We start from the raw sequence: 12,747 nt of genomic DNA, 5'->3' as shown, positions 1-12,747 counted from the left end.
TGATGACGAATCCAGTGAACCACAAATTGAAACAAGGATAGAGAGTGAAAAGGATCTGGCTACACTCATACTGTCCCTGACCATTTAAGAAAAAGCAAATTGAACACTGAACTTCGGTGTCTCAACACTGTAGTGAACTCCGTCGTTATTCCCCAAGATCCCCTCAGCCAACTCTACGCGTAACCGCTTGGCGCCACACAGTACGTGGACGCGGACAGTTCTGTACGAGAACGCAGGAGGTTCCAGAACAGTGGCACAAAATAACTAAACCTAGTCTTTACAGTGGGTTACATTAGTAATATATATATATATACAGTGGGGAGAACAAGTATTTGATACACTGCCAATTTTGCAGGTTTTCCTACTTACAAAGCATGTAGAGGTCTGTAATTTTTATCATAGGTACACTTCAACTGTGAGAGACAGAATCTAAAACAAAAATCCAGAAAATCACATTGTATAAATTTTAAGTATTTAATTTGCATTTTATTGCATGACATAAGTATTTGATACATCAGAAAAGCAGAACTTAATATTTGGTACAGAAACCTTTGTTTGGAATTACAGAGATCATACGTTTCCTGTAGTTCTTGACCAGGTTTGCACACACTGCAGCAGGGATTTTGGCCCACTCCTCCATACATACCTTCTCCAGATCCTTCAGGTTTCGGGGCTGTCGCTGGGCAATACGGACTTTCAGCTCCCTCCAAAGATTTTCTATTGGGTTCAGGTCTGGAGACTGTCTAGGCCACTCCAGGACCTTGAAATGCTTCTTACGGAGCCACTCCTTAGTTGCCCTGGCTGTGTGTTTCGGGTCGTTGTCATGCTGGAAGACCCAGCCACGACCCATCTTCAATGCTCTTACTGAGGGAAGGAGGTTGTTGGCCAAGATCTCGCGATACATGGCCCCATCCATCCTCCCCTCAATACGGTGCAGTCGTCCTGTCCCCTTTGCAGAAAAGCATCCCCAAAGAATGATGTTTCCACCTCCATGCTTCACGGTTGGGATGGTGTTCTTTGGGTTGTACTCATCCTTCTTCTTCCTCCAAACACGGCGAGTGGAGTTTAGACCAAAAAGCTCTATTTTTGTCTCATCAGACCACATGACCTTCTCCCATTCCTCCGCTGGATCATCCAGATGGTCATTGGCAAACTTCAGACGGGCCTGGACATGCGCTGGCTTGAGCAGGGGGACCTTGCGTGCGCTGCAGGATTTTAATCCATGACGGCGTAGTGTGTTACTAATGGTTTTCTTTGAGACTGTGGTCCCAGCTCTCTTCAGGTCATTGACCAGGTCCTGCCGTGTAGTTCTGGGCTGATCCCTCACCTTCCTCATGATCATTGATGCCCCACGAGGTGAGATCTTGCATGGAGCCCCAGACCGAGGGTGATTGACCGTCATCTTGAACTTCTTCCATTTTCTAATAATTGCGCCAACAGTTGTTGCCTTCTCACCAAGCTGTTTTTCTATTGTCCTGTAGCCCATCCCAGCCTTGTGCAGGTCTACAATTTTAGCCCTGATGTCCTTACACAGCTCTCTGGTCTTGGCCATTGTGGACAGGTTGGAGTCTGTTTGATTGAGTGTGTGGACAGATGTCTTTTATACAGGTAACGAGTTCAAACAGGTGCAGTTAATACAGGTAATGAGTGGAGAACAGGAGGGCTTCTCAAAGAAAAACTAACAGGTCTGTGAGAGCCGGAATTCTTACTGGTTGGTAGGTGATCAAATACTTATGTCATGCAATAAAATGCAAATGAATTACTTAAAAATCATACAATGTGATACAATGTGATTTTATAATGTAATATAAACTCTTTACAGTGGGTTACATTAGTAATATTCATATTTTTTTATGATTATGTTAAACAAACATTCTAAGTTTTTTTAACAATATTTTGAAATCTGGGCCCATATCCACAAAGCATCTCAGAGTAGAGAATTGAAGAAGAGACATGTTTGTTGTTTGCTGTAACTAATGGACAACGTTGTATTGTATTGTATTGTATTGTATTGTATTGTATTGACCCCCAGTGTGTTTGGATATAATGAAGAGATGTCTCCCTGACCACCAGTGTGTTTGGATATAATGAAGAGATGTCTCCCTGACCACCAGTGTGTTTGGATATAATGAAGAGATGTCTCCCTGACCACCAGTGTGTTTGGATATAATGAAGAGATGTCTCCCTGACCACCAGTGTGTTTGGATATAATGAAGAGATGTCTCCCTGACCACCAGTGTGTTTGGATATAATGAAGAGATGTCTCCCTGACCACCAGTGTGTTTGGATATAATGAAGAGATGTCTCCCTGACCACCAGTGTGTTTGGATATAATGAAGAGATGTCTCCCTGACCACCAGTGTGTTTGGATATAATGAAGAGATGTCTCCCTGACCACCAGTGTGTTTGGATATAATGAAGATCAATTCAGTGAAGAAGAACCTCTAGAGTTCTGACCAAAGAACCCTATAAAGGGTTCTATATATATTCTATATATACTGTATACTCAGACACTTCCTAACTCCTATAAAGGGTTCTATATATACTATACTCAGACACTTCCTAACCTCCTATAAAGGGTTCTATATATATTCTATATATACTGTATACTCAGATACTTCCTAACCTCCTATAAAGGGTTCTATATGTATTCTATATATACTGTATACTCAGATACTTCCTAACCTCCTATAAAGGGTTCTATATATATTCTATATATACTGTATACTCAGACACTTCCTAACCTCCTATAAAGGGTTCTATATATATTCTATATATACTGTATACTCAGACACTTCCTAACCTCCTATAAAGGGTTCTATATATATTCTATATATACTGTATACTCAGACACTTCCTAACCTCCTATAAAGGGTTCTATATATATTATATATATACTGTATACTCAGACACTTCCTAACCTCCTATAAAGGGTTCTATATAGAACTTTTGTGTTTCCATATATTAAGTAAGATAGAACCCTTTTTGGTTAAAACATGAGTGAAGAGTCTGTTGATATAACATATACAATATATTGTTAAAATTCCTCTTGTAACAACGATCAGAATTAGTCACAACAAAGTTATGCCTGACAACTTATTAGGCAATAACTAACAGCAATAACTAACAGTAGGCTAAATGATTGTGTCATGCTAAAATTCTATAGATGTGTGTGTGTGTGTGTGTGTGTGTGTGTGTGTGTGTGTGTGTGTGTGTGTGTGTGTGTGTGTCTGTGTGTGTGCTGGTGAGACAACCACATATCACAGTCAAATACTACTGTATATAGCGTTTTGCAAAACAAAAATTAATACACAAAAATCTATGAATTTAAATCTTAGAACAACAATATTTTACAGACACATGAAGGTACCCATAAGCAATCATTTCTGATGAAAAATAACAAATGTGAAAACATTGTGGATATAACATTTTAGAAACAAAGTTTCTTAAACAAATTGTAATCTCACCTCTTAGCTTTGATGTCATGTTCCCCAGAGAGACTCATTTTAGAAGCAGGGCCCCCCTCCTCTCTCTCCCCAGAGAGACTCATTTTAGATGCATGGACCCCGTCCTTTCTCTCCACAGAGAGACTCATTTTAGAGGCATGGTCCCCCTCCTCTCTCTTCCCATAGAGACTCATTTCAAAGCACTGACCCCTAAACAGAGACCCAACACGTTGGTTGTGGTTAACACAGTGACAACTAATTATTGAATGTCAATTGTTCAATTTTATGAATCATCTCTTAGAAATAAAACATTTACTAACAGATACATCCAAACAGTCAGGTGATTTAATGCATCACATCAACATGTAGTTGTGACTGATATTTTTCACCTTTTCTCCATGTGGTGGAACTAATAATAATAATAATAATAATATAATATGAATAATCAAAATATTAATAATAACAATAGTAGTAATAATAATATAACATTAATAATAATAATGTCTCACTTTCTCTTTTAATAATTTCTCTCATTCTAGTGTGTTGCTTTGTTCAACAGGTCTGATATTATTCTGCTGTTACTGAATTCAGTTCATAATAACAATGTAAAGTCTGTTCAGTGGTTTCATACCAAACTACACAGGAAGCAGGAGCTCATTGTAATTTAGAAAACAACAAATGTTCTGATATTCTGAAAGATGATTTACAACTATGATACATTAACATTTTGACAAATTGTAAAATAACCACAGTAAAACACTCAGATCTAACAGTCCATTTCACCTGGGACAGGTACGTGACAGTTCAATCATACAAAATGGCGCTAACTGGGAGTAGGCAAGTCAATTTCAATAACATATTGTTCATATATCGTATTATACGATTCGTATATCGTCATTCACTATACTAAAATAAAACCATACATTTAATGTCTCTACACACTTTACAATAATCCCTGGGAAGATTCTTACCTTGTAGCCTGAATTCACAACCAGAACATGTCAAGTCATTGAGATATTTTCCGTTGTGCTGAGAGAGCACCTTCCTGATGACAAGTGGCTCTGTATCTGTGTTCTAGGTACAGTTGATCTTTGGATGCAATAATATCTGGTCAAAGTCTAGTGACACAACACCATAGTATATCAGAAACATAACAGCAGTTTAACCTTTGGCCAGTAAAGGACATGGCATACTATGAAATGTAGAATCATTTATGATATATCCAGTTTCAACATATCTCTTTTCGATTTCCAATGGAAAGGAAGAACATGGTGGTAAGTAGGATTGATGAGAACAAAATAAACATATTAATGCCTTTTGAGATCTAAAAAAAGCAACAACATTAAAATGGAGACAGACATTTTAATGGTTGGTGGCACAATATGCACTGTAGGCCTATCTCAGGCCCAGATCCTAATTTGACCTTGTCCCTGACCTAAACAGACAGGAACAATATTAGTCTTCAGACCAACTGGTTCGCTATCAGAGCATCTGCACTCCTTTGTTAAACAACAGTTAGGGACTTTTCTGCCCCTTTTCTGGAATAGAAACCCTGTGCTGCAATATCTTCATTAAACTGTGACATGTTATGTTTCTATGCAGCATTGATGCATCTGAAGAAGACTCCTCCCTTGGGAGACTCGTTAATGATGATCACTAAAGACTCAATCTCAAAATGAAGGCCATACAAGCAAACGATGAGCCACACTTGTGCCTCTTCGCGACTCGAGATATTGCAGCTGGCGAAGAGTTGACTTATAGTTACGGTGATTCAGACTGGCCATGGAGAACACAGGTGAGGAACTTTTTAAGATGCTAGATGAAATTACCACCCATCTTGGAAGAGCCGGGAGGATGAGCAATTCACTACCCTGTCATGCAATATGTTGTGATGCAGACAGTGTCTCTTAACTACTAAGATGTAATTGATGTCTAATTGTTGTCTTGGTTCACTTAATTCAGGTCATCAAAACTGAATTGTCGTCCAGCCCAAAACCTGGTAAGAACTTTACTAAAGTCATAGATCAATATGAGTTTATTTTTTTCTATTATCACATTTACTATTTCACTTTCACAAATACACATTTATAGTCTAACATCAATTGCACTGGAATGCAGTGCACTTGTTACATACATCAAAAGTTAACTAAATATACAATACATTCAAATATATGAAATAAAAACCTTATCAATAAGAACTCAGTAGTTAGGCTCTTGTGGGCTCATTTAGTAGCCCAACTAATGAGGGTATTGCTCTTCTCCTGAAAAGTTCAGTCCTGCATCTGACCAGAATAGGATGTTCAAAACTAAACGCTACACCAGACATTTCCTGTGGGCTTTCTTATACAGTAGGTCCCCAGATGTATACAATGCATTAGATCACGTTTTTTGATTTGAGGGGATTTTTCAGTGTTTTAAAAATGTTGATTATGCTTTTATTTAACTCGTTTATTTAACTCGTCAAGTCAGTTAAGAACAAATTCTTATTTTCAATGACGGCCTAGGAACAGTGGGTTAAATGCCTTGTTCAGGGGGCAGAACAACAGATTTTTATCTTGTCAGCTCGGGGATTCAATCTTGCAACCTTTCGGTTACTAGTCCAACGCTCTAACCACTAGGCTACCTGCCGTCCCTACACTCTAACCACTAGGCTACCTGCCGTCCCTACACTCTAACCACTAGGCTACCTGCCTCCCCAGCTTAGCCAACGTTTGCTTGCCATTTTTCTTCCTTGACCTTTTCCATTGTCCAGCCAGCCTTCTATAGTTACCCACTGTATTGTCCAGCCCAGCCTTCTATAGTTACCCACTGTATTGTCCAGCCCAGCCTTCTATAGTTACCCACTGTATTGTCCAGCCAGCCTTCTATAGTTACCCACTGTATTGTCCAGTCAGCCTTCTATAGTTACCCACTGTATTGTCCAGCCCAGCCTTCTATAGTTACCCACTGTATTGTCCAGTCAGCCTTCTATAGTTACCCACTGTATTGTCCAGTCAGCCTTCTATAGTTACCCACTGTATTGTCCAGCCCAGCCTTCTATAGTTCCCCACTGTATTGTCCAGCCAGCCTTCTATAGTTACCCACTGTATTGTCCAGCCAGCCTTCTATAGTTACCCACTGTATTGTCCAGCCAGCCTTCTATAGTTACCCACTGTATTGTCCAGCCAGCCTTCTATAGTTACCCACTGTATTGTCCAGCCAGCCTTCTATAATTACCCACTGTATTGTCCAGCCCGGCCTTCTATAGTTCCCCACTGTATTGTCCAGCCAGCCTTCTATAGTTACCCACTGTATTGTCCAGCCAGCCTTCTATAGTTACCCACTGTATTGTCCAGCCAGCCTTCTATAGTTACCCACTGTATTGTCCAGCCAGCCTTCTATAGTTCCCCACTGTATTGTCCAGCCAGCCTTCTATAGTTACCCACTGTATTGTCCAGCCAGCCTTCTATAGTTACCCACTGTATTGTCCAGCCAGCCTTCTATAGTTACCCACTGTATTGTCCAGCCCAGCCTTCTATAGTTACCCACTGTATTGTCCAGCCTAGCCTTCTATAGTTACCCACTGTATTGTCCAGCCCAGCCTTCTATAGTTACCCACTGTATTGTCCAGCCAGCCTTCTATAGTTACCCACTGTATTGTTCAGCCTAGCCGTCTATAGTTACCCACTGTATTGTCCAGCCAGCCTTCTATAGTTCCCCACTGTATTGTCCAGACAGCCTTCTATAGTTACCCACTGTATTGTCCAGCCAGCCTTCTATAGTTACCCACTGTATTGTCCAGCCAGCCTTCTATAGTTCCCCACTGTATTGTCCAGCCCAGCCTTCTATAGTTACCCACTGTATTGTCCAGCCAGCCTTCTATAGTTACCCACTGTATTGTCCAGACAGCCTTCTATAGTTACCTACTGTATTGTCAAACCAGCCTTCTATAGTTACCCACTGTATTGTCCAGACAGCCTTCTATAGTTACCCACTGTATTGTCCAGACAGCCTTCTATAGTTACCCACTGTATTGTCCAGCCCAGCCTTCTATAGTTCCCCACTGTATTGTCCAGCCAGCCTTCTATAGTTACCCACTGTATTGTCCAGCCAGCCTTCTATAGTTACCCACTGTATTGTCCAGCCAGCCTTCTATAGTTACCCACTGTATTGTCCAGCCAGCCTTCTATAGTTACCCACTGTATTGTCCAGCCAGCCTTCTATAATTACCCACTGTATTGTCCAGCCCGGCCTTCTATAGTTCCCCACTGTATTGTCCAGCCAGCCTTCTATAGTTACCCACTGTATTGTCCAGCCAGCCTTCTATAGTTACCCACTGTATTGTCCAGCCAGCCTTCTATAGTTACCCACTGTATTGTCCAGCCAGCCTTCTATAGTTCCCCACTGTATTGTCCAGCCAGCCTTCTATAGTTACCCACTGTATTGTCCAGCCAGCCTTCTATAGTTACCCACTGTATTGTCCAGCCAGCCTTCTATAGTTACCCACTGTATTGTCCAGCCAGCCTTCTATAGTTACCCACTGTATTGTCCAACCAGCCTTCTATAGTTACCCACTGTATTGTCCAGACAGCCTTCTATAGTTACCCACTGTATTGTCCAGACAGCCTTCTATAGTTACCCACTGTATTGTCCAGCCCAGCCTTCTATAGTTCCCCACTGTATTGTCCAGCCAGCCTTCTATAGTTACCCACTGTATTGTCCAGCCAGCCTTCTATAGTTACCCACTGTATTGTCCAGCCAGCCTTCTATAGTTACCCACTGTATTGTCCAGCCAGCCTTCTATAGTTACCCACTGTATTGTCCAGCCAGCCTTCTATAGTTACCCACTGTATTGTCCAGACAGCCTTCTATAGTTCCCCACTGTATTGTCCAGCCAGCCTTCTATAATTACCCACTGTATTGTCCAACCAGCCTTCTATAGTTACCCACTGTATTGTCCAGCCAGCCTTCTATAGTTACCCACTGTATTGTCCAGCCAGCCTTCTATAGTTACCCACTGTATTGTCCAGCCTAGCCTTCTATAGTTACCCACTGTAGGGAAAAGGTTTTGGGGGGGCTCATATCAGAGGAAAAAAGAAAAGCAGTCAATCATGTCAATAACTGTTTTATCCCTCCTCTGTAGTCCCAAATTAAGTCCAAGTGATTGATGCCACTCAATAAACAAACCTCAGCTACAAACTCCTCATCAAGCATTTACACTAGTATGTGTTGGGTTTGTTGTGGCGGCAATTGCAGAGAAATGGAATTATCTCCTCCCTAAACTCTCATACTCTCTTGAGAGCATTAGGCCTACCCTTACTTAGCTACCTAACATCATGATGTAGAGTTTACACCAGTATGTGTTGGGTTTGTTGTGTCTCCTCCCTCTTTATCCCTACCCTTACTCAGCTACCTAACATCATGATGTAGAAGTAGATCATGATGCTCAGCAGACTACGAAACGAGCCATGTTGAAGGATAAATGTTGATCGGATAAAGTTTATGATAGTCAAAGCTGAGTCCATTGTTTTTTAAGTCACAGCTGAGTCCAATGTTCTTTAAGTCACAGCTGAGTCCAATGTTCTTTAAGTCACAGCTGAGTCCAATGTTCTTTAAGTCACAGCTGAGTCCAATGTTCTTTAAGTCATCGCTGAGTCCAATGTTCTTTAAGTCACAGCTGAGTCCAATGTTCTTTAAGTCACAGCTGAGTCCAATGTTCTTTAAGTCACAGCTGAGTCCAATGTTCTTTAAGTCATCGCTGAGTCCAATGTTCTTTAAGTCATCGCTGAGTCCAATGTTCTTTAAGTCATCGCTGAGTCCAATGTTCTTTAAGTCATCGCTGAGTCCAATGTTCTTTAAGTCATCGCTGAGTCCAATGTTCTTTAAGTCATCGCTGAGTCCAATGTTCTTTAAGTCATCACTGAGTCCAATGTTCTTTAAGTCACAGCTGAGTTTAGCCAAAGCATGTTCAGGCAGTGTGGTCTATCCATTTACATTACATTTACATTTTACATTTAAGTCATTTAGCAGACGCTCTTATCCAGAGCGACTTACAAATTGGTGCATTCACCTTATGAAATCCAGTGGGACAACCACTTTACAATAGTGCATCAAATCTTTTAAGGGGGGGGCGGGGTTAGAAGGATTACTTTATCCTATCCTAGGTATTCCTTAAAGAGGTGGGGTTTCAGGTGTCTCCGGAAGGTGGTGATTGACTCCGCTGACCTGGCGTCGTGAGGGAGTTTGTTCCACCATTGGGGTGCCAGAGCAGCAAACAGTTTTGACTGGGCTGAGCGGGAACTGTACTTCCTCAGAGGTAGGGAGGCGAGCAGGCCAGAGGTGGATGAACGCAGTGCCCTTGTTTGGGTGTAGGGCCTGATCAGAGCCTGAAGGTACGGAGGTGCCGTTCCCCTCACAGCTCCGTAGGCAAGCACCATGGTCTTGTAGCGGATGCGAGCTTCAACTGGAAGCCAGTGGAGAGAGCGGAGGAGCGGGGTGACGTGAGAGAACTTGGGAAGGTTGAACACCAGACGGGCTGCGGCATTCTGGATGAGTTGTAGGGGTTTAATGGCACAGGCAGGGAGCCCAGCCAACAGCGAGTTGCAGTAATCCAGACGGGAGATGACAAGTGCCTCGATTAGGACCCTATCCGCGTCAAAAGAGCCAATAGGCAGGCAGACAGGCCCTTGTACCCCTGTTAGCAGCTCTGATTGGCAGTAACTGGTATGTTACTGATATTGATTGACAGCACCTAATGGGCAGGACTATAGGAAAACAGATTCTCCCATTGGATAATATTGAGCAAGGGCTCATTTTGTTACTAAATATCAGACTTATTTCTGCTGGGATTTTTTTTTAAATGTAAGCAAAATGATCTTTAAAAATTGTATAAAACAACATCTCATGGCACATTAGGGACTGTGTAATGACACACAATAACACACGCACACAGACACAGTCTATCACACTAACACACACAATCTACACCCACATTATTCTTTAGTTGTATTGTTTGTACAAGTCATTGTATTCTAACTCTAATGCTGATTCTAACCCTAATGCTGATTCTAACCCTAATGCTGATTCTAACCCTAATGATGATTCTAACCCTAATGCTGAATCTAACTCTAATGCTGATTCTAACCCTAATGCTGATTCTAACCCTAATGCTGATTCTAACCCTAATGCTGATTCTAACCCTAATGCTGATTCTAACCCTAATGCTGAATCTAACTCTAATGCTGATTCTAACCCTAATGCTGATTCTAACCCTAATGCTGATTCTAACCCTAACAAGGGCGTAATGAGCCAAATGCCAGATGCCAAATGCCCAAATGCCAAATGCCAAAAAGGCCCATAGCTCTGCACTGGTACTTGCATAGTCTTTCAGGGCTATACACATTATATACTATGCCTGAAAAGAGGCACTCTGACTGGGATTCAATTCATAGTGCACTGCCCTTGAGAGCCCATAGGCTCAGATGACACATGCCAAAATGGCACTTCCACAAATGCCAAAAGGCCCATAGCCCTGCCTTGGTACATGAATATGCTTGCAGGGCTAAACACACTATATAATATGCCTGAAAAGAGGCACTCTGACTGGGATTCAATTCATAGTTCACTGCCACATGCCCAAATGCCAAAAAAAAGCCAAACGACCTATCCCTAAGCCCCCTAGAAATAGCCATATTCCTTGTCTGGACCTGCAAAATGTCCCCAGTTGGTCGAATTTTTGTTAGTTTGCTGGGACTTCTGGTCCCCACAAGTATAGTTAAACATGTCCACTCTCACACTCGAACACACACAATCTACACACACATTATTCTTTAGGTATATTGTTGTATTTAATATTTGTGTGAATGTTTTTGGCTATTAGTGTGTCTGTGCTTGGTTACATATCATGTTTTATGGTCATTTATGTTGCATTATACCTTCACTTTAAAGGAACTAGTAGTATTTAAGTATTTCTGTTGTATTGTACCTTAACTTTAAAGGAACTAGTAGTATTTAAGTATTTCTGTTGTATTGTACCTTAACTTTAAAGGAACTAGTAGTATTTAAGTATTTCTGTTGTATTGTACCTTCACTTTAAAGGAACTAGTAGTATTGAAGTATTTCTGTGTTCTGATTGTTTTTATGGTTTCAGCTCAACAAACAGATTCTTGGATTCTGACGACTCAATCAGCAGAAACAACAGAAGAAGAATATGTGCCAGGGGCAGAAAGTGAGAGCAGTTTAGAGGACTTTAACGCATTGATGGACAAATGCCCCACTAAGCCAGATCTGCAACAGACAACGGTTCTGCAGGTGAGACATGAGGAGACAGTTTAATAGATCCTGTACATGCAGACATCATAGGATACCAGAGATGGTTTTACAGGTGAGACATGAGGACAGTTTAATAGATCCTGTATATGCAGACATCATAGGATACCAGAGATGGTTCTGCAGGTAAGACATGAGGAGACAGTTTAATAGATCCTGTATATGCAGACATCATAGGATACCAGAGATGGTTCTGCAGGTGAGACATGAGGAGACAGTTTAATAGATCCTGTATATGCAGACATCATAGGATATCAGAGATGGTTCTGCAGGTAAGACATATGAGGAGACAGTTTAATAGATCCTGTACATGCAGACATCATAGGATACCAGAGATGGTTCTGCAGGTGAGACATGAGGAGACAGTTTAATAGATCCTGTACATGCAGACATCATAGGATACCAGAGATGGTTTTACAGGTCAGACATGAGGAGACAGTTTAATAGATCCTGTACATGCAGACATCATAGGATACCAGAGATGGTTTTACAGGTCAGACATGAGGAGACAGTTTAATAGATCCTGTATATGCAGACATCATAGGATACCAGAGATGGTTCTGCAGGTCAGACATGAGGAGACAGTTTAATAGATCCTGTATATGCAGACATCATAGGATACCAGAGATGGTTCTGTAGGTAAGACATATGAGGAGACAGTTTAATAGATCCTGTATATACAGACATCATAGGATACCAGAGATGGTTCTACAGGTGAGACATGAGGAGACAGTTTAATAGATCCTGTACATGCAGACATCATAGGATACCAGAGATGGTTTTACAGGTAAGACATGAGGAGACAGTTTAATAGATCCTGTATATGCAGACATCATAGGATACCAGAGATGGTTTTACAGGTGAGACATGAGGAGACAGTTTAATAGATCCTGTACATGCAGACATCATAGGATACCAGAGATGGTTTTACAGGTGAGATATGAGGAGACAGTTTAATAGATCCTGTATATGCAGACATCATAGGATACCAGAG

The 12,747-nt window shown here is 41.3% G+C and overlaps 2 long non-coding RNA genes across 2 annotated transcripts; one reads left to right on the top strand and one right to left on the bottom strand.

Annotated features, from left to right (window-relative positions):
• Positions 1–4,684: 4,684 nt before the first annotated feature.
• LOC139570052 (uncharacterized) lies at positions 4,685–5,847 on the top strand. Its single transcript, XR_011674010.1, has 3 exons — positions 4,685–4,720; positions 5,049–5,241; positions 5,409–5,847. It is a non-coding gene; the product is annotated as an uncharacterized lncRNA (long non-coding RNA).
• A 99-nt stretch (positions 5,848–5,946) lies between these two features.
• Positions 5,947–9,392, bottom strand: LOC139570603 (uncharacterized). Its single transcript, XR_011674128.1, has 3 exons — positions 8,839–9,392; positions 6,134–8,753; positions 5,947–6,101 (listed from the first exon to the last, which is right to left on the bottom strand). It is a non-coding gene; the product is annotated as an uncharacterized lncRNA (long non-coding RNA).
• Between the last annotated feature and the right edge of the window lie 3,355 nt (positions 9,393–12,747).

Source organism: Salvelinus alpinus, chromosome 1, assembly GCF_045679555.1.
Source record: "Salvelinus alpinus chromosome 1, SLU_Salpinus.1, whole genome shotgun sequence".
NCBI classification, from domain to species: Eukaryota; Metazoa; Chordata; class Actinopteri; order Salmoniformes; family Salmonidae; genus Salvelinus; species Salvelinus alpinus.
This window is presented reverse-complemented; position numbering and strand designations above follow the sequence as displayed.